A 22,826-nucleotide genomic window follows, 5' to 3' on the forward strand; every position below is an offset into this window, starting at 1 on the left:
GTCTATGATAAAGAGAAGAACAGAAGTTATAGGAAAATCAAAGGAAGCAGGGATCACTTAAATGTGGACCTTTTTGTTTGAGAATCTTTTTGTTTGAGAATCAGTACATGCTCCTGGGTTACCTGTCCTTTCTGGTTAATTCATAACACTCCTCCATCATCTTCCATTATCATTAAATTTACACTGAGGTTTGGACTGGAAAGCATGAGTTTCCCACTTCTCTAGGCACAGTTAGACACTTGTTTGCATTTCAGTGTTATTCGTGTATTAATACTCATCTTATTCAAACTCAGTTGTTTAGTTCCGAGCTTTACTTCCTCGGTGAATAGAAGATATGTTTTATGCCCCGATAGATTTAGATCTATTTTATCTCCAGTGTCTCTCTGTGGTAGTCATGAATATATACAGCTCAGTTTTGTTTTGTTTTTTTCAATAAAGAACTTGCCAATCAGCTGTAAGGAGTTCAGTTTGCTGACATTATACAGCTGTTTCCAACACCTACCAAAATATTTGAGTTGAGGCCATCCACACTTTCTTCATGCAGCCTCCCGGCAATGGCTGAGCACAATGGACATGCTAGGTTCTGGTATTTTCTGCCCTTTGAGACTCCCCTGTAGGGAAAGGCTTTTGCTCAACTTCACCTGGGGCTTGTCAAAAATCTCTCAGGGCAACTTCACAGAATGAGTATCTTCCTGATAATCTCCCTTTCTTCCTCCTCTTTTTACACACTGCACTATAATCTAATAGCTTTTCCTAACTACCCCTGCCTCTCTTTTGTCTTTCACAGGTATTTTCCTCAATAAATATCTTGCAATTTACATTCCATCATGGCATCTAAAGACCTAACTAATACCTGGAAGTTACTTAAAATTTTTTCATGAAATAAATGGATAGATGGATGATGGGTTGCTGGATGCGCCAGGAGAATGGCTATGAGTAAGAGCTTATTTTTGGTGCTGTTGTTATTTCAATTGAGATCTTTCATTGACATATATAAAATAATATTTTCAGATGTACAACATAATAATTTGATAGATGGATTAATTATGAAATGATCAGTCACCACAATAAGCCTACTTAATATCCATTACCAAACATAGTTAAAATCTTTATTTTTATAATAAAAACTTTTAATATCTACTCTTTTAGCAACTTTTAAATATATAAAAATGGTATGATTAAGTATAACTACTATGCTGTATATTATATCTCCAGGCCTTCCTCATTTTGTAACTGGAAGTTTACACCTTTTGATTACCTTCTCCAATTTCTCTTATCTTCACCTTACTTTCCACCCACACCCCACACCCTGGCAACTACCAATGTTTTCACTGAACCTGTAAGTTCAATTTTCTTGTGCTCTTTTTGGATTCCACATCTAAGTGAAATCACATGGTATTTGTCTTTCCGTTTGACTTATATCACTATGGGTAAAGCTTTAAACATGAAGAGAGAAGTAAAATGATCAACTTTATTTGCTTGCAAAACTTGGGTAATAATCACTTTATCCACTGAAAATACCCAATCTCTGACATTACTGAATCCTGACTCTACCTATTCTTGATAGAGAGGTGGGAAAATAATGCATAACATAAATTAAATTAAAGGAAATATGCCATGTATAATATTTTTGCAATTGATAGCATACATACATATACACCATATAATATGAGATATAATTTCATCCATGAAACAAATCTGGAAATTGAAACTCAGAATGTTTAAGTAACAAGCCAGAAGTAACACAAGCTAGCAAGTTGTAATGATGGGATTTCTCTCTTCTTCTCTTTGATCCCAAAGATTCAAGGGCAAGTCTCTTAATAAGGCACATTTCAATGCTTTATGGCCTAAGTTAGAAATTCACCACAGTAGAGAAAATTAGAGTATAATTATATCTACATGTGTTGACTTTCATTCACCAGACTACAGGGGCTCTCATCTGTTAAAAAGAGTTGTAGGGAAAAGTGATCTTATTTTCTTGTTTCGCCGCCAGTAACACTTTACAGCCATTTTCATTTATTGCTAGGATATCTTTGTGATTTCTTCCCTACTTACATTGTTTCTGTAATGTGACAAATATCTATTTTATCACACTTCCACTTCAAATATACCAAGATACAACTTTTAAAAGAAATACCCCCACACTGAGAAATTAAAGGACAACGTGATGGATGGCAGTTGTCTTTAAGTAAAAGAGTCTTAGAGCTAATGTAATTACACAAATGTTCATTTTATTACACCCTGTATCCTGAATTTTTGAACAGATGCAATAAACGGTCAATTACTTCAGTGACTGGTAACACCGAGTAGCAACATGGAAGGGATATGGACTGTGTTTTTCCAAACAGACCTCTGCCTCAAGCTGAAAGTAAATAGAGACAGCAGCCTTGACCTACTTATCATTTTTCGATTAATCACATGCTAATTGACTTAGTAAGAAATGTGTTGGCTGTCTAACTCATTTTGAATTTATTTTGCCAGAGTTGCTGGTGATACCAAACTGCTCTTCCCCATCACACACATGCTGGTTAAATCAATAAGTCAATAAATGTAGCCTTGCTGATGACATAAATGTGCCAATTTTTTCCATGTTATTTTAGACAGAGACTTAACAGCTGGAGAGATAAATTGGTTTAAAAATGCAGGAGACTGATGCATTCAGTTTCAGAAGCAATTCCTTTTGTCTGCCTCTGATTGTATTAGACTTTAAAAGTAGCAAAAGTCTTTTGAGTGCCTGGTAATAAGGGGACGTTTATTGATTACAAACAAGAGATCTTGGTTTTGTCTCTGTTTTTGTGGGTAGCACAGTGCTATTTATCTCTACATGCTACCCTTAAGCTTGAGAATTTTCTATTTCCCCAAAATAGTCACAGACGTTGGCAGACAATTACATGATAGTAGGTTTTCCTAAGCAAAGTCTTGGAATGCCAAACCTTACACATTGACCTGCTGAGTGATTCACCTTGAAGGGCCATTTTATTTAATATTCTGCGACCCAGAGTCTTGACATGGCTATAATTTCCAGAGAGTCTCAGGGCACCAGGAATCTGTCATTCATGGCAGCAGTAGGTTGGCTTGCACTATATTAAGTCACATACTTTCTCTCTCTCTCTCTGTCTTTTGAAAATTATGAGAAAAAAAAAACATCATTGAGATCAGGCAAAATGTACTTTTAAGACATTTTATCTAGCTATGACATCTACATGTCTTAAGAAAGTTAAATCAGAGAATATGATGTAACCAATGTGAAAATAATTTATTGTAAGCAGGCTGATTTGGATAAAGGATGAATTATATCAAAATCAACAATGTCTCATGCTTTGATATTTCTATTTGGGATATGCATGCAAAATCATGTTCACTGGAAGTGTCTTTATAACAACAGGTTCAGTTCCACATACAATTACAAGGAGTTGCTCAGTGTTTTAAAGTGATTAAACAAAGGAATACGTTGATTAACCTAAAGAAAAATGGGAGTACTTTCTTGCAATATAGTTAAGCATTTCCCAATGTAGTTTATGATAGATGCATTCAAGGAATAAAATCATTTACTTAATTAACTTAATTAAACACACTATTGCACTCACTGCTAAGAGGGTGACAGCAAGAAGGTAACTAATGCTTTTTGCCTTTCTTAACCATAAAATCTGGATGCAGAAACAATGTATACACGAAATTTCCAAAAACGAACATAAAACAAACTCCATGAGGCTGATAGAGTTCTTTTTTAACTTGTTCAGGGAAGGTTATAAAGAGAGGTAGGTGATGGACGCAAAGAGATTCTATTAATGTCCAGGTGAAATCTGGCATGAAGAATGTGGAATATATATAGTTATAGATACAGATAAAGATATAGATTATATCCTGATTTATTGATTTATAAATTTTCACTGAAAAACTTAAAACCTTGAATACTAAATGCACATGTGTTGGTGTGCCTGGGGGGCTCACTCGGTTAAGTGCCTTTGGTTTTGGCTCAAGTCATGATCTCATAGTTGGTGGATTTAAGCCCCTCATCAGGCTCCATGCTGATAGTGTGGAGCTTGCTTGAGATTCTCTCTCTCTCTTTCTCACTCTCTGCCCCTCTCCTGCTCATGTTCTCTCTCTTTCTCTCTCTCCCTCTCAAAATAAAAATAAACATAAAAAATCCTAAATGCTTTGTGTGTTCATGTGTGTTTGTGTGTAAATGTAGATACACATACAAGTGTGTGGCAGACCAGGTATATGATATAAAGGTTACCAGGAAAAAATCCAACTTTGATCTTCTCCTGGCTAATTCTTGTCCCCATAATAGAATAGAACCACTGCTGCCAACCATTGATGTTTAAACCACACACCTACAGTCATGTTAAATCTCATCTGTAGGCCATTGTTTTCATCTCTACATTTTTTCTATTGGCAGGTAAAAATAATCTAATAAGTATCATTATAAAACATCTAACTTGCATGAAAAATTGCCTTCCAGTATTGTAAAGGCTTATTTGCAGATGATAATGACCATTCAGGCTACAAATTTATGGAAGGAGTTAATATGAAATTGCAGCTTGGTTTAAATAAGAAGTATCACAGACAGTGTGTAAGAGTGTGGACTATAAAATGAGAGGCCCTGACTACAAATCCAGTTCTCTTATCCTAGATTTGTGATCTTGAAAAATTATTTAATGTTTCATCGTTTCTTATACACAATGGGTGTAATTATAGTAGCTCTCATAGGTTGGTTCTAAGTTTAAATGGGTTAATATTGCTAAAGAGATGAGATAGTAACTAGATCAAATATATGTCTGGCTGTACATGTCTTTGTAAAATAAAAATACATCTCAGAACCCTTGATGTCTACACAGAGGTTATGAATCTCCAACATAGAGATGTAATGTGCACTATTTCTCAAACTTAGCTGTCCATATAGTGTATTTTTGGATTCCTGGATTATAAACCAAAAGTGTTCTATTGCACAAGTTTAGAAACACTGGGAAAGTGGGTAAACCAAGATGGCTCCAGTTTTCTTCTAGAAGTTGACATTCCAGAAAACCAAGAATACAAAAAAGGTAACAAAGACGATGCCACTAAGGAAATGTGATCAAATGTCAAATAAATTACAACAATGGTTCTAGATGCTTATAACTTTCAGCATTATTGTTGATTTTCTCTTTATCTTTTATTTGTATGTGTTTTTAAAAATTGAATTAAGAACTCTCAACACAAACATCCTTATAGAAGACCTACTTATTGAGGCCCAGGGACCAGAATATCAAGTAGAACACGATCTCAAACAAGCTAAAGCTTCTACTCATTTGGTCACCCCAGGCTGTCTCTCAATGACCTTGTCTCTTCTGCTTGCATGTTTACCTTGCACAAAGCATTCCAAGCATGAATGGTCAATGGATGGTTAGTATTTGCTAATAATTCTCACTGTGTACATACTATATTTCTTGTTATACTGATAGAAAAATTGTTAGAGGACACAAATGATACAAACAGTGAGGCACATGTGAAGGTCAAATTTTATGCAGTGAGTCTCTTCTATAACAATTGGTTGAGATAGCACTATTCCTAAGTCTCAGTTTGGAAGATACAGGGAAAGCTTAATGGATAATTTAAGATTTAGGTGAGCTGAATTTTGAAAAAAAATAAAGTACAATTTAGGTAAGATAATATAAAAGAGAATTGTGTGCTTCGAAATGAACCAATTTATAAAGGTGAGAAAAGTAAAATGTTTGGGAAACTATAATATATAACTTATCCTGAAATAGACTGTTAATATAGACCTGAAGATAAATTTGGTGTTATAAGTGGAGTCAGAGCAGTTTCAACACCAGCATTTCTTTGTGTGCCAAAGATTTACCATATTGAGCACCTTTAGTGTGCAAGGCACTGTGGTGGGAATTTTATAAAACATAATCATTAGGTGTTTGAAACACAAGTATTTTTTTTCTCCCCAGTTCCTAAAAACACAGCAATCCACAACAGATTAACCTTGATTTGGAAGAATCAGACACATTATTGTCACTGCATTTTAGATCATTACTCTCTTGTGTTCTGATTAGGTTTGATTTATGAATGTGGGCGAGAAACACTACAATAGGAAAAAGAGTAGTTCAAGATGGTCATGTATTTTATTTAGACAAGCTTTGGTCAAGGTTTCAGTGACATATAACTTTTGCTCTTCATCAATGTCAACTTCATTGTCTTTATGCTGTCTGGTGACAACAGTCATATTTCATTGTTACACTGACCTTTGGAACATTGTTTGTTCACCAGGCATTACTCTTTTATTTATTTTGAGGGAAGAGAGAAGGAGAGAGAGAGAGAGACAAAGAGAGAGAGCGAGTGAGCACAGGAGAGAATCCCCAGCAGGCCCTCTGTTTTCCATGCACAGTCCAATGTGGGGCTCCATGAAATCAAGAGTCAGAGACTCTACTGACTGAGCCAACCAGGTGCCCCACCAGGCATTACTCCAAAAGGGACATTGTCTTACCTTTTGGGATTGGTACCAGTGTCTCAACTTGTTGACTACTTTTTTGCAGGGTGTCCAAAATCTTAAATCTTGAGAAAGACCAAAGAATTCTTTAATATGTTAACCTTGGTTAACCAAAAGGCACATTTGTTAGACCCAATAGGAATGTGAGCACTGGCAATATTAGGACAAGGAGATTTTGTATCGATAAAAGATAATATTGTACTCATCTTTGAAGACTAAGGTGTAGAAAAAAATGTAGAAGAAAGCAAAAGCTACCATTTATAGTTGTAAGGAATATACACGTTTCTATTAATATATTAGCATATGCCAGTTTCTCCTAAACATAATTTCATAACTTTGAACTACTATTACACACGGTCTATGAAGTGACTACCTTATGTGACAGTCCATGGGTCTGCTGAGCCTGTCTGTGCTATCTGTGGAGGATGACCCTGTCACTTGGGTTATTCACATTTATGCTTTTCCATGAAAGAATGTTTTCAGTATAAATCTGAGAGCTACTATCTTTCATGGACTATCTTTTATTTCTACAACTAATGTAAACAAAAGAAAAACATTTTAAGATTGTAGATAAGAAAATGGAATGGATTAGGTGTCAGGAAATTGTATATTGACCTAAATTTTGTCACTAACAAGATTTGTGACCCTGAATATGTACCTTAATCATAATCAGTGTTCTTGTTTATAAACTAAATAAACTGTGTGTGTGTATATAAATATATACACATATATATATACATATCCATGTGTGTATAAATATATACACATATATTTGTATATGTATGTGTGTATATTTATACACACAGATATATACATACATATATATATGTAATTTAAAAATCCAAATTACATGACATGTCTTTCGTAGGTTGAACTGAAATTGATGAACCATCCAAGATAAAGTTAATTGAGCGTTTAAAGAAATACATTAGCTCCTGTGACCTTTGAGTTATCTGGAAGTGAGTTCATGCACACCATTTAGCATATTATTAAAGGCAAAGGCAATAGTTCCAAGGCTCCAATATAACTTATCCAGGCATTCCAAGACTCTCAAAAGATGTCTCCAAACTAGTTCTTGCTTCATATGCTGTTTGGAGAATATATCTCAGAATAGAGCAAAAACTAGATTCTGATATGAAACATGGGAAAGGTGAGACCATTTTCTCTATAAATTTTCATTTACTAAATTCACAGAAATGGAAAATTATAATACATTTATAAAAAGAACCATAAAGAGGTAAGTGAAAAATAAGGAGTCATTAAAATAAAACCACAGACAATAAACAGTCCTCTTAACAGAGAATGTTTCTGCTTGAATTAAGATTCTATGTCTCTGTTTATATTAACCAAGAATGAAAATAATAATAATTAAAAAAAACAGAATACAAGAACAATGAGGGAAAAGAGAATGGAAGGAAGGAGCCAGACAAAGATGGAAAGGATGGAGGAAAGGTAGCCTAGTGGGAAGGAAGGAGAGAGGAAAAGAGAAAGTGCTTTCAATCTGCTTAAAATAAATCTTACTTGAAATTTCTTACCCCTTATATTATTGTTAAGAAAGTTGATCTCTCCTTTCACCAATACTAAAATTAATTTTTAGACATATAACTAATTAAGAAAGAATAAAACAGTATATTACCTTGTGGTAAATATTCGCTTAAGTAAAATATATCCATTAAGCTGTATTTACCGAGGCTGCTATATTCAGAACACTGTAAAAGGCAGAGTGCAGTAATGTTCAAAGATTATTGTGGTATGTTGCATTTTGCATTCCCAAGATAGTATTTTTTTTTCTACAAATGCCCTTTTTAAGCACAGCATATACTCTGAGGGCCCCTGTAAAAATTTAAATGAGAATTCTTCAGAAGAAATAGTGTTGCAGAGATTAACATTTAAACCTCTACTAATCCCTGAATAGCACCAAATATCTTTTCTTTTGAATCAGGATACTGTATTATGCTCAAAGAAAGCAAAAATGAGCAGGTAGCTTGGAAGGCATAAATATAAAGCATTTGGGTAATTATAGATTTCTAGTCATGTCGCCACAACAGAAGTTAATCCAGCTATAGGATTTTGGTTATAAACTCTGATTTTCCTTTGGCATATGACCTGAAAACTACTTTTTTTTCCCAACCATGCTGAGAAGTGTCACATAGAAACTTAACTAATGAGAAATATATCATTAATTCCTATTCATTTTTGGCAAGGAGGAACTAATTCCTAACATTAAATTTTGGGCCACTTAATAAAAATGAATTACTAAAGATGTAACACCTTGCAGTGTTTGCTCATTCCTATAACTCAAAACATAGAATCATGATTTTTAGTGAAACAATGCAAATAAATGAAATTTTAATGGTCTTATTTTATAAAGTTCACTAGGAATGACATTTTTTAACAGAGATATGTAAATTATTTAAATTATTAAATACTTAAAATAAGCTATTCAAAATATGGTTTATATTCAGTTTTCCCTCCACTTAATATACTGCAGTCCAGAGGGAACTTTCTTCCATCGATATTTTAATTTCAGTTTTTGTTGCAGATGTACCTTGAGATTTGATGAAGTAGCAAGAAACATTACACATATTTATGTTTCATTTGTCTCAATGTCATCATATTTGATATGCAACTGACAAGGGATAATATTACTATGTAGAAATATACAACTTCATGTAATCATAATGTGATAGGAACAGAAAATATATGCAGCAATTTCTGTGCTATTTCTCCATTCCACAATGGCACCATCATTGAGATAAAATTCAAAGTAAATGCTATAACCAGAGTTGAAAGTTTTACAATGCTTCCTGAAATAAATGTCACAAAATTTGATATATGCAACACATACTAGTCATATGTAAATTAGCATATGGGGAGTGTATGTGAATCACTGTTTCTGACATTTATTTCATGATGCTCTATAAAATCTTTCAACTCTGCTTATTGTTCTTTTTTATTTCCCTCAAATGAACAAATCTTTCTCAATTACAGGGAAAAGTTCACATTAAAAATACCGGGATGCTGTGTGTCTCATTTATTTGAAGTGGTCTTAAAAGCTTGTCTTTAGCTTTCAAGTTCAATAATCTATGTGTTTACTTAAATAATTTTATCTTTTTACCCATTATCACTTTTAATTCCCTTTGTTATTTCAGCATATAACATTGTATCATTTTTAACTTTGCTGCCTAGTTACTCTTTCTGTTAGTCAAAATTCTATTTCAAGAAGAAGGACTCATTCTTCTTTGTTTTTCCTTACAAAATTAATTATCTCACTATTTCCTACACATTATTGCTTGCATTTTATTCAATTCACTAAAGTAACAGTCCAAAAACTTTTTTTATCATACGTTTCTTCATATAAGATGTAGTGTTATGAGACAGAAGAGTCTTATGTAGACAGGCAAGACGTTATTTGTTCTCAAGGATCTAGAGACCTTTCATAGGAAATTAAACAAATATTTAAATAATAGAAAATAAGAAAGTATATGATCTATTTCCTAAGATAGTTATAGTGAATTGAGAGATCTGGAAAGGCAATGATTACAGAAGAACCTAAAGAAAGAATAATATTTTGATTATGTGTTACTTTTTCTAAAATAAAAGCAACAAGTCATCATGGTAGTAAAATTCCGGGGAAGAACTATAAATAATGAAATAGAATAACTCATAATAGTTTATATTATATATATTATAACTAATGACTGAGACATTTTGAAACAATAAAGAAAAGGTGTTCCAAGTGAAGAAAAATTTGCACAATGTTCAGGATGCATGAAATGTGTTTAAAAAAAGTGCAGTTCATGCAGTTTGTACAAACTGAAGTTTCATAAGATATGGATGAGAAGGAAGTTAAGCCATATTTTTGATGATCTTAAATATGGTAGAGATAAAATTATATCTAATACAGGTAGACATGGAGAGCTAATGAAGGATTTTGAGTAGGATTTAATATTAGGAAAAATATAATTTTAGAGACTATGACAATGTTTTTTTAAGGTTTATTTTAATCTTAAATGAATCTGTAAGGCAGCTTTCAAGTATCCAGGAGAGAAACATGGGACAAGGATTCCAAATTGTGGATGGACCATAAATAAAGGGAGCAATACATTAGTTCATCCTATGTAGCAAATTGATTATAATACCATCCATTTTAATTTATATGATGATGATGTAAAGACATTTTTGAGAATGTTTAAATACTGCATATGTTTTGTTTTCATGGGGGGAGGATAAGGGGAGTGATGGGCATGGAGGAGGGCACTTGTGGGAATGAGCACTGGGTGTTAATATGGAAACCAACTTGACAATAAACTATTAAAAAAAAGAAAAAAAATGAAACATGAATGTTTCCTTCATTTCCAAAATGTATTATTCATGTCATGTTAATAATTGTAATGATAAAGACACAATAGTGATTTTAGAAGTAGAAAACATGGAGTAATACATTGGTCTAATATTGAAAAAAATGAAAGAATGATATTTCAAGGCTGTGTGGGTGATTTAAAAAATGTGCCATTAGCAAATAATGAAGACAAAAATAGACTTGACTTAAAAATAAATTTGAAAAGTTTAATTTTTGGCATACTGAATTTGATACAAAATAACTATACAGAGATTGAGGTTTTATCAAGGAGTAGAAATGTGGATCTGGCAGATACAACCACTGTCCTTAAGGATTCAGCACCCATCCAAGGAAGAGGATTATGTACCCTAAATTTGTTAAACACAGACAGAGATGACTTTTTTTTTTTTTGTGAATTTTCATGATGTGGCTTTATTATTTTTTTTAGTTTTATTTTTTTATTATTTTTTTTACAAATAGTTTATTGTCAAATTAGTTTCCACATAACACTCAGTGCTCATCCCCACAAGTGCCCTCCTCCATGCCCATCCCCCCTTCCCCCCACATCCATCAGTCCTCAGTTTTTGTCAGCATTCAAGAGTCTCTCATGGCTTGCCTTCTTTTAACCTCTGGATTTTTGAGAACCAGCATGTAGTAGTATTCTTGGAAGGAAGTTTAAGAACCAACCTATGTGCCTCCATATACCATGTTCTAGGTGAAGGATAATCCGTCAACTCAGATTCCTGAGCAAGGTTCACATCAGAGGAAGCTAAAATTGAATCAGATGGACATGGAGCAAGGGGAGAAATGAACCTCAGTGCTGTGACATGGTGAGGTATTAGAGTTGTTCCTGCAGCAAGACGTTGCCTATTCTAACTGGTACAGGAAGTCAGAAAGGGTACTTGAGAGAAAAGAATTTTTAGAATAGGGCATGTAGGTAGGTAGCTCAGTCAGTTGTGCTTTGGTTGGATTCTTGATTTCTGCTCAAGTCATGATCTCACAGTTCCCAAGATCAAGCCTCAAGTCGGGCTCTGGGCTAACGACGCAGAGTTTGCTTGTGATTCTCTCCTCCTCTCCGTGCCCCTTCTCCCACTCATGCAGGCCCTCTCTGTCAAAATAAATAAAAATAAACCTAAAAAAAACGAACTTTGAGAGTTAAATGACCAGCATTGTCAAATACTGCCTACTCTAAAGGATGAATCCTCAAAATGATATTTAGTATGTACCCAACACCAGTTGTCTGGAGAGTATAATCTTACTAGGCATGTGGATGACAGATTGCAAGTGTTAAACACTGAAAGCATGTCCATCCTCATGTCCCGTGTTACTAACTAGAACGCAAATGCCATTGTGAGACCCCTCTCTTCCTTCATGTTTTCCGACTCTTCTCTGGAGTTTGAAGAGGTTCTGTGGGTTTGCAATGCTCTAAAATTTCATAATATGATTTTCTTTAGGTATATTCCTCATATTCAGATGTTGCGACTCCAGAACAAATCCTCTAGACTTTTAAAAATAGTATTTTGTTTTCAATTTTGCACTTCCTTTTCTAGTTTTGATTAGTGTACTCTATTTTGGGTTCATCTTGGCTCAATTATACCTTTTAACTTTTGTGTTAGTTTTTAGCAATGCTGTAATTTGAATACTTGAAGTCTTTGAAAAAATTCTCTGAATGATGTATATATCTTTATTCATTCTTGAATGTAATGTATTGATTTAAGATTCTCTAGAATCTTAATGACAGCTTTTGTTAAATCTCTATTCTGAGACCTGAGCATGAGGCGGTAGGGTTAGAACACTTTATACATTCTCCTGAGCTACGCCTTTTTGATTGCTAGTCCAGATAACCTGTATTTGACTGAATTTTCAGCTCTCTCCAAGATGGGAATGAAACTGAATTAAAGAAAAATAAGTTGAGATTTTTTTTTTTTAATTGAGGAGATCTGGGTATTTAAACATGCCTTAAACTTTAAAACATTTCTTTAGATTTAAGACAAGCTTCCCTGATATTTTGGATGTATCCCAATTCTCCCACTTCTTGAAAGTTCTGGGGAGAAATCAGTTAACTTTTTGGCTTTCCTCACTGCTAGCTCAGATTCAACATCCTTAACTCCACTGAATAATTTTCAATTTCCCACCAGCTTTCCAGATCCCAATAATTTATTGTAAAAGTCTCTCACATTTTTGTGCTTTTTTTTCTTTTAGCATTTACAGAAAAACAAATTATCACTTTTTATTGCACTTTTTTTCCTGAAATTTCAAGAAGTGACAGACAAATTTTCTTTTCTTTTCTTTTTTCAAAAATAACAACATATAATTCACGCCCCATACAATTCACTTATCAAACCAAATCAATACTTTTTAGTATATGCATGGAGTTGCGCAGCTGTCTCCACAATCTAATTTTAAACATTTTTTATCAGTTGTATTCTTTTTAGGGAATGTTAGTGTGTGGTCATATACACACACACACACACACACACACACACACACAAACTTGCTTGAGTTTTTATATACCCATGTATATACATGGATAAACACTGATATATATGCACATATATGTTCTTTGTGCATATAAACATATATATGTATATATACATATATATGTACATATATGTTCTTTGTGTATATAAACATATATGTATATATATACATACATATATATATATATATACACAGAGAGAGACAGAGAGTGAGAGACAGAGAGAGAAGCATTTATGTGTGTACAAACTAATTTATTTCAAGTCAATAATTAATCTCAGTAGATTTTATTAACTAGGTATTTTCTGAGCAAACAATTTACTCCAGATTTTGGATGTTGATGGACTTTTGGACATGTGACTTATGTTTAAATTTGTCTGATAATGTTATTATGTTACTATCTTGACTTGTATAACAGTGTGCATGTGTGTGTGTCTGTGTGTGTGCACATATATATTTAATTTTACTTTTTTCCTAAGAGGCTTATGTTAATTTATTTTACAATTATGTTAAAAAATTGTTTCTTCAAACTGTCATTTTTGTTTCATTTTTAGGGCAGTCTTTTGTAAATCGATCAGTTTACTAGGTATACATTCAGTCTTAAGAATCAATCCTTTTTTTTTTTTAATTTTTAATGTTTTATTTATTTCTAGGAGGGAGAGAGAGAGACAACGTGAGCAGGGAAGGGTCAGAGAGAGAGGGAGTCACAGACTGAAACAGGCTCCAGGCTCTGAGCTGGCAGTCAGCACAGAGCCCGACACAGGGCTCGAACCCACGAACCGCGAGATCATGACCTAAGCGAAAGTCGGACGCTCAACCGACTAAGCCACCCAGGCGCCCCAGAATCAATACTTCTCTTAAATGTTTGAAAAAGCCTTCACAAAGTTGATATTAAATAATTATTTTATGATGCTAGCTTTACATTTTAGTTTTTATGAATTTACAACTTAGGTGTATGACATTAAAAAGTTTGCAATCAATTCTAGGGGCACTTAAGTGGCTCAGTCAGTTAAGCGTCAGACTCCTGATTTTGTTAAGGTTATGATCCCACGGTTTGTGAGATGGAGATCAGTTTTGGGCTCTGCACTGACAGTGTGGAGCCTGCTTGGGATTCTAGTTTCCCTTTCTCTGCTCCTCCCGGGTGCGCTCTCTCTCTCTCTCTCTCTCTCTCTTCAAAAATAAATAAAATAAACTAAATAAAAGTTTGCATTCAATTCTAAATTATTTATCAATGTTTATTTTTCTACTTTTTCATGGATTACAAACTAATTTAGAATATGAAACCAAATCTTCCATTATTTAAACAATCTGGATATGAGTTAGCTATTAAGATTTTCCATGTTGAAATAAAGATATATATTTATTTACATAAAATGACTCATGCTAACAGATTCAATTATGCTTAATTCCTCAGTATATTTTATTAACTATGCCTTTGTAACATACATGACATTACCTATTTGAGTCACTAGCTGACTTTTAGATAAGTAACTTAGGTTTATATCTAGATATAATGTTATTTGTTTAATATCTTGATTTATAAGTCCCACTGAAACCCTTCCTCTGCACTATAATATACACTATAACACACTATTTGGAACTCTAAACTGGAAAAGTAAATTGTAGCCAACTTTCTTTATCTTCTTCACATCAGAATAGCTTACATGAGTTTTTGAAAGAAATAATTAAATGATGAATCCTTGCTTTAGCGTTTAATTTCCTTTGTGTGTATATACATACATATATATGTATGTATATATATGTATATATGCATATGCACGCACACACTATTTGCATATATATAATATATATGCAATTTTTATATATAAAAATTTATATATATCTGTAAAAGCTGATTTGTCCAACCTACATGTCCTAGAATTGTGGGTTATGGCAATCCTTAATGCTACAGTCAGAGGCATATTTGATGATAAACTTTTCTACACTTTTGGGTGCCTGGATGGCTCAGTAGGTTAAGCATACGACTTTGTCTGAGGTCATGATCTCAGGGTTGTTGAGTTTAAACTCCACATGGGGCTCTCAGCCCTCAGTGCAGAGTCCTTTGATACTCTGTGTACCCTCTCTGCCCCTCTCTCACTCATGCTGTCTCTCTCAAAAATAAATAAAGATTAAAAAGAAAGATTTTTCTACATTCTTTCAGAGAAAAAAATCTTGAGACCAAATAATGAGTTAATTTACTTGGAAAATTATTTGTTGATGGAGGAAAAAGAGCAGCATGTGGATAAGCAAAACAGACTCTTCATTGCCCTACGGAGGTTTGTATCTTTCCATTACTAAGAACTTATATATAAAGTTCTTAGTAAAGAATATATAAGGATATAAAGCTATAATAAATAATAATAGTAATAATACTATACAGATATAATATATATAAAGTGTTTATACTAAAGAAGTAGTGCGAAAATAATTAATAAATGTATTATATCATATCAAGACATTTACTAAGCAGTGTTTTTAATTGTGGTGTGTTCACTTTTCTAGATACAATTTTTTCATATATCCATAATCTAAATGTGTTGATGCTGTTAACTTTAAGCGGAAGGAGAAAATAGTTCTCTTGTCAAATCTGCCAGCCTTGTGACTTAATAATTAATATAATATTTAAAAAACACAATATGCATAATCACCTGCTAATTGCAAGCCACAGTGTAAGTACTGCATTGTTTGTATTCAGTGAAAATATGTGTACAAATGTGAGAGAAGTTGTGGACAAGCTTTGGACACACATCGATAACAGTCAAGATGTAGATTAATTTTATTTTAAGAGATACTTGCACTAATTTCAAGGGGATGATCAGGAATGTTCTGAGTACATTAGAAAGAACAAATAGCCTGCAGAACTCGTTATTCTTTACTTTTAGTCTCAAGTCTTTACATGCTTATTGTTTGAGTGCTAGCTATATATCTGAAGTGCAGCTTCTGGAAATTCCATCAAAATCCACATCTGTAGAGTCATAATATATCTTCATTGAAGGAAGAGATTTTGGGGAGATTCATGAAGCTTTAGGAATTTAACACAAAAGTGTCCATGATGGCAGAAATGCACTCTTCCTAAATGAGCACTGAGTGGATGAAGCCGTACATCACAGCAGATCAATAACCAGCATGATGTACTGTCTGTGGCAAACTTTCTCTTCTGAGTGTAACATACAATAGATCAATAGAAAAATAATTCCAAGCAAGAAGTCACTGGCAAATAATCATATTGAATTATTTCCATTGATATTTTTTCCTCTGATATTTTAGTTCAGTTTAAACGTCCGCACGCGCGCGCACACACACACACACACACACACACACACAATTTAATCAGGCAATGGGGAATTTGGAATATACTTAACCTACTTCCCATAAAAATACTGACTTGTCAATTATTTAGTTTAAGATGTTTCCCATTTCTCGGTACTAATAATTATGTTTTCTTCTTAGTACTAAATCTAGATCAAGAACAACCCAGCGAAATATGTTTCCCTTTCAAATTCTACTCAGTTGCACAGGAAGGCTTTAAGGAGCAACTTATATTTCATATTTAGCATGAGGTTCTGAGGATACAAATACAAAGAAATGGACATCACTGTTCTCATGTTTGACCACTCTAGGGAGAGATACATCTCTAGAGTATACAGGTAGTTACGTCTTAGCATTTAGAATGGTTTACGGGGCTCCTAGGTGGCTCAGGCAGTTAAGCCTACAACTCTTGATTCTGGTTCAGGTCATGATCTCACAGTTGGTGAGATGGAGCTCCATGTAGAGCTCTGACAGTGCAGAGCCTACTTGGGGTTCTCTCTCTCCCTCTCTCCCTGCCACACCCCCCCATGCTTGCTCTCTCTCTCTCTCAAAATAAATAAATAAACTAAAAACTAATTAAGAATGGCTTTGTAAAGAAAACTAAGTCTAAAGAAGTATTAGAAGAAAGAATGAGAAGTATCAGATATCCCAAAAATAATAGCAGATAGAAGGACAGCAAGAGCAAATGCACATAGGGAGCAGACAACTAGATGTGTTGCAGAAACTTCGTTATTTATGTTAGAGTGTGGGAGCCCGACAGTGACCACAAGAAAGCGTGGTTAGGGACGCAGAGATGTGCCTGCACATGGGACTCTCTGCCTGGGCAGATCATGCCTGCAAACAGGATGTTCTGCCACGGGGCCTGCACACAATATCCAAGGTTAATGATCTGCTCGCACATGAGGGAACATGCCCTCCTTAGATATAGGGAGAAGGCTGGAATTGTGAGCAGGCCTCTTAGTAAACATGTTGTGGTCGCTTCTTCCCTTTGCTCCCTCCTGTCCTTAAAATGTGTTTGGCTACTTGCCCTTATTTGGTAAAGGAATGCATCTTGTAAATTTCAGTTTGTATCCAGTTACCGGGGTATAAAATAAACCGCAAGAGGGGCTTGCGTAGAATTGTTCCTCCGGCCAGAGTTGTGTCTGTGTCTGTCCTTTGTGTGTGTCCTGTCATTGTGTCATTTCGTTTGCAACATAGAGCCTCACCAAAACTAGGGAAGTGCCTTCTTCATAAAGCTCGGATTGCAGTTATAAAGTCTTAACAATTCTGATGGCAAGATACCTGGCATATCTGCCATACCTCAGTCCTTGGAAAAGAATCAGAACCTTTCAATGTAGTTATATTAGAAACTTAAATTTCTTTTCTTTTTTAGTGTTTATTTACTTATTTAAAGAAAGAGAAAGAGGTAGTGAGAGAGAGAGAGAGAGACAGAGACAGAGACAGACAGAGAGACAGAGAATCCCAAGCAGAATCCCTCTGCAGTGCAGAGCCTGATATGGGGCTTTATCTCATGAACCATGAGATCATGAGCCAAAATCAAGAGTAGGTTGCTTAACTGACTGACCCACCCATGCATCCCTGAAAACTTACTTTTCTTAATTGTATTCAAGGCAGTCGTCATATGTTTGGCTGTCCAGCATCTAAGTGATACCCTTTGTGTTTTTGGAATTTTCCTCACTGTATGGGTCTTGTTGTGTAGCAGAATCCATCTTTCATGATACAGGTCTCTCAAGCCGAATATTTATGTTTGGTGCAAACACATGACTTGAAGCAGCCCATAAGACATACTCAACCAGACTGTTTCTTACTAACTAGTAACACAAGAATAAGGATGCTGGCAATTCACTGTGAGAGCCCCCGTGGAAATGGTAACAATGTTCGGTTACCAAAAATACCTTGAAAATGGTACCATCCAGTCCTGGCAGCATCTACATTCTAGGCCATGGTATATGACATCTGTCGGTGGCAATAGTGGTTCTGACCAGATGGGTCTACTCAGGCTGATTTGTGCAGGGTAGGTTACCTTCCTAGCCATGTTCTACATCTGCCCAATTTCTTAGTCCTGGTTCTCCACCACTCCCATTGATACTGTAAACAACTCTGAGTCCTTTCAGTGAATCCCTTCTCTCTTTAAAATTATGAGAGTAGAAATACTTATAGTTAACCATCTGACTGATCTATGCACATCATGGTGTGACTGCTGACATATGGTGCTCAGGGCTTGATATAGAATTTAATTGAATAGTAGCATAAATCACACACACAAACCTTACACAAGTGCTTAATCCCACTCAAATGTTCCTATAGGACTCATTTCATACTGGTTCTCAAATGACACAGCACATGATACATAAAGGTGTCCCCATTTATTTCTTTTTCTGTGCCTTATCATTGAGAAAGGGTCAAGTATACAGTACAGATTTGTGTATGTAAAAAAGGTGGATGGAAGCCATCACATATAACAAAGTCAATTGGATTTTCTACCAAGCAAACAGATCAATTTGCTTGGAGAACTTGGTACATACAGGCATCTCACTGGAGATAAGGCTGGCAAAAATGTAAGCAAGGGTTAGATCATGATGAACAGTTTATTAGATTGTAAGATTTGATTTAAATCCTGTAGACCAATGCTTCCTAAAACTTAATTGGCTATAAATCTTTCACAATTATTAAAAAAAATAGAAAAATACAAATCATTGAATCTGCACTGTAGTGATTAAGATTTAATTAAGATTATGCACAGAAATATGCATTTAATTTAAGCACCTTGAGTAATTTGAAATAAGTAATCTAGTAACACATCTTGAGGAGCTTCAATTAGGTTTTATGACAATGCATTTATCCACTCATTTATTCAATCATTCAACAAACATTTAATAAAATACTAGTGTGGTTCTAGGCATTGGGAATATGGCAAATAATGTGTGAGGCAGACACTATCCCTCATTCAGCTTACATTCTAATATGTTGGGTATACTGATAGTAAAGGGGAGAGGGAGCCATTAAAAATTATAAAGTAAAATAGATATAGTTTATGGAAAGTAAAGAAAAGAGTGAGTTAAGATGCTTGGACTTCATGTTTTATGGTTAATCATAAAAGGGCTTCTTTGTAAGGAGACATTTGAGAAAAGATGGTAAACGCACAAATATACCCGAAAGAAAATGCTTGGGATTTGGAATATGTGATTAATTTGAAGTTTGGCAAAGAAACCACTTTGGATACAAGGTAGCAAATAAGAACTTCTGCTAGCCAAGGACCAGAGCTAATCGCTGTCTCTTGGGAATATTAAGGCATTTTGCCTTTATTTCTACTGAAATGGGAATTTAAAAGAAGATCTCGATCAAAGAGTGGACTTAGCCTATTTCCATTGAATAAGATCATGGACACTCACTACTTATGCTACCCGATGCTCAGGTGAAGAGTTTGATTTGGGAAGATGGATTGTATTCCTTTGTGGTATGGGAGAAAAAGATAATTTACAGATATAGATGAAGTAGGTTGGTTGATAGAATTGACAGAATCATGTGGAAAGTTTCTTCTGAATGGTCCCCTTTTGTCAGGAAAATAGAAAACGGTACTACTACTGAGTATGAGGTTACCTTCTGAGACTGTGTTATAAGGCTAAGAAGAAGTAGAATAAGCACTATTCTTATTAGAGGAATGAGTGAATAAGCAGACTAGGGGCATATAGTTGACTTGATTTGCAATGCTAAGGGTGATTTTGTAATTTGAAATCACGAATGTCAAATGGTGCCAGTTAGCATGTTGGTGATTTTTTTTCCCCAGAAAACTTCAGTTCTGCCTTGATAGGCATAGAGGAGCCAGGCTTAAATTTAAACAGATCAATTATTTTCCCAGGTAAGACACATGATAAGAGAACAGCACAAAGAATTTGAACATACATAAAACTTACTGGTTTTATTAATAAACCTTGGAGTTTGAAAAACTCTGATACCTGGAGGGCATCATGAACCTGAATGATAGAGAAAATTATATGTAATTCCTATACTGTAGGTGCTGATGGGCAAAATTTAGAAGTTAGGATTATGAAAGTATTAAACTGGAAGTGTTTGAGTTGTTAGCTTAAGATCCTAATGCTTGATATGAAATTACAAAGGTTCTAGTCACTATTTATATGAAAGCCTGAGATATGACTATGGAAGTTGGTGGCTAATGTAGCGGGCAGAATCATAGGAAAAGACTTCAAGGTAAAGAGCATCTGAGGTATGACTTCACCCTAATCCCATTAAGTATTTACATTAATTTGAATTATAAAATGAATTTGTAATTTTAATTATAAAATTATTACTGCTTTTGGAAATTAAGGATTGAATGCCATTCCTAAATCGTTCCAGTTACTGAGTAGCAAAGTTCCCAAAAATATATTTTTATTTGGGGGAATGGGCCACATAAGGTGAAAGGTAAGAGCTGGACAATTCAAAGTTTTTTAGAGTTTTATGAAAGTAGTTATTTATTAAATAACATCCACATTTATGGCTTGTCTTTCCTGGAAAAAACTTATTATTACTTAAGAGTTTCAGTAGAGATAATTATTCAGTGAAAAAATTAACAAAGAATGAAGGGAAAAAGGAAAAGATGGAGGAGCGGACTAGGAGGAAAAGGGTGAGTAAAAAAAAGGTAATTGAAGGAAAGGGAAGAGTAAGGAAGCTAGGAATCAAAAGGAAGAGGAGGAGGAGGAAGACATAGTAGAAGTAGACACCAAAACCCAGGAAAGGAGGATTTTGTAAGTAAGATTTAGAAGAGACAAAGAGAGAAGGAGAGTTAATTAGTATGAAATACTTAGGATAAAGATTTTCTGAGGTGGAGTTACCTGAACAGTGAACAGCAAATAGCAGAAGAAAAGTGGTACACGTACATATGTGATACCAGAACAGGCACAACATGGGAGAGGGTCACTAGATTTGGCAGCTTCACACCCACGCCATCACACCACACAGCTAGTCCAGGACGGCCCAGTTGCCCTGCTTTGGGCTGGGGTGTGCCGGGATGGCTCCAAGCTAGGCTAGGGAGAGGAGGAGCCTGGGCATAAGGGTGCAGGATTTCCAAACATCAGATTTCTGTAACTTCATGAAGTCGTTCCTACAGTTGATATTAATGCTCTCTTTGCATCAATGTGGATAAGATTTAAAATTTAACAAAGTTATGGGGCACCTGGGTGGCTTAGTCGGTGAAGCCTCCAACTTCAGCTCAGGTCATGATCTCACGGTTCGTGGGTTCGAGCCCCAAGTTGGGCTCTGTGCTGACAGCTGGGTCAGAGCCTGGAGCCTGTTTCGGATTCTGTGTCTCCCTCTCTCAGACCCTCCCCTGTTCCCGCTGTGTGTCTCTCTCTCAGAAATAATTAAAAATATTTTTTAAAAAATTTAACAAAGTTAAGAGTCTCTGTGACAAAAGGTGTATGCTGTAACTTACTTTCGAATTTTATGTATCACCACAATCTGGCATTGGAAGTACAGAGTGATTCTTTTTAACACTGATTATGATATACGCAGGAGTTTTAAAGGACAACGTCATGCTTATTTCTTTTGTGTTGTCAAACAAATTGAAGTTGTTTCTGACACCTTCAGGCATGTGAGTTTTATGTAAGTGAGTCAAGTAAATGGAATGAAATGTATTGAGGATTCATGCTAAATATGCAAGAAATAAAGGTCGCTAATTTTAGCTTAACGACCCTAAACTTGTTAACACTAATATAATTTAGGAAAAATAATGAATCGAACCACAGAAGAATCACCTGGGAGTCCTATATTGATTATGGTTCTTATTTGTAAGCTTCAAAACATTAAAACATGACTAAGCAGAAGAATTTGGCGCTGTTCACAGAAAGGACATGGAGCTCGAGAACCAGGTTTATAAAGGACAGAAGCTCAGATGCTTTTGATGGTCCACATTATGTCCCCTGGACTAATCTCTGATTTCTCTCACAGCTGTATGTGCTGACAGTGCCCTGCTTCAAGCTCGTTCTCCACCAGTGTCTTCATTTTTGTGCCTTGGGGCTTTTTCTGAAGCCTTGGTACACTCTTAGTGGGCAGGGAAGTTAATGGCGTGCAGGACAGCCTCAACCACTGGGGAATAATTGCAGTGGATAAATGTCCCAGCCTTCAGACACACCATTGTCTAAGGCAGTCTCCATGCTTCTCCAGCACCCACTCTTTCCTACACCTAATTCAGAGACCCCGATTAAACACCTTTTACTGCCT

This window comes from Crocuta crocuta, unplaced genomic scaffold (assembly GCF_008692635.1).
Source record: "Crocuta crocuta isolate KB4526 unplaced genomic scaffold, BGI_CrCroc_1.0 scaffold578, whole genome shotgun sequence".
Classification (NCBI taxonomy): Eukaryota; Metazoa; Chordata; class Mammalia; order Carnivora; family Hyaenidae; genus Crocuta; species Crocuta crocuta.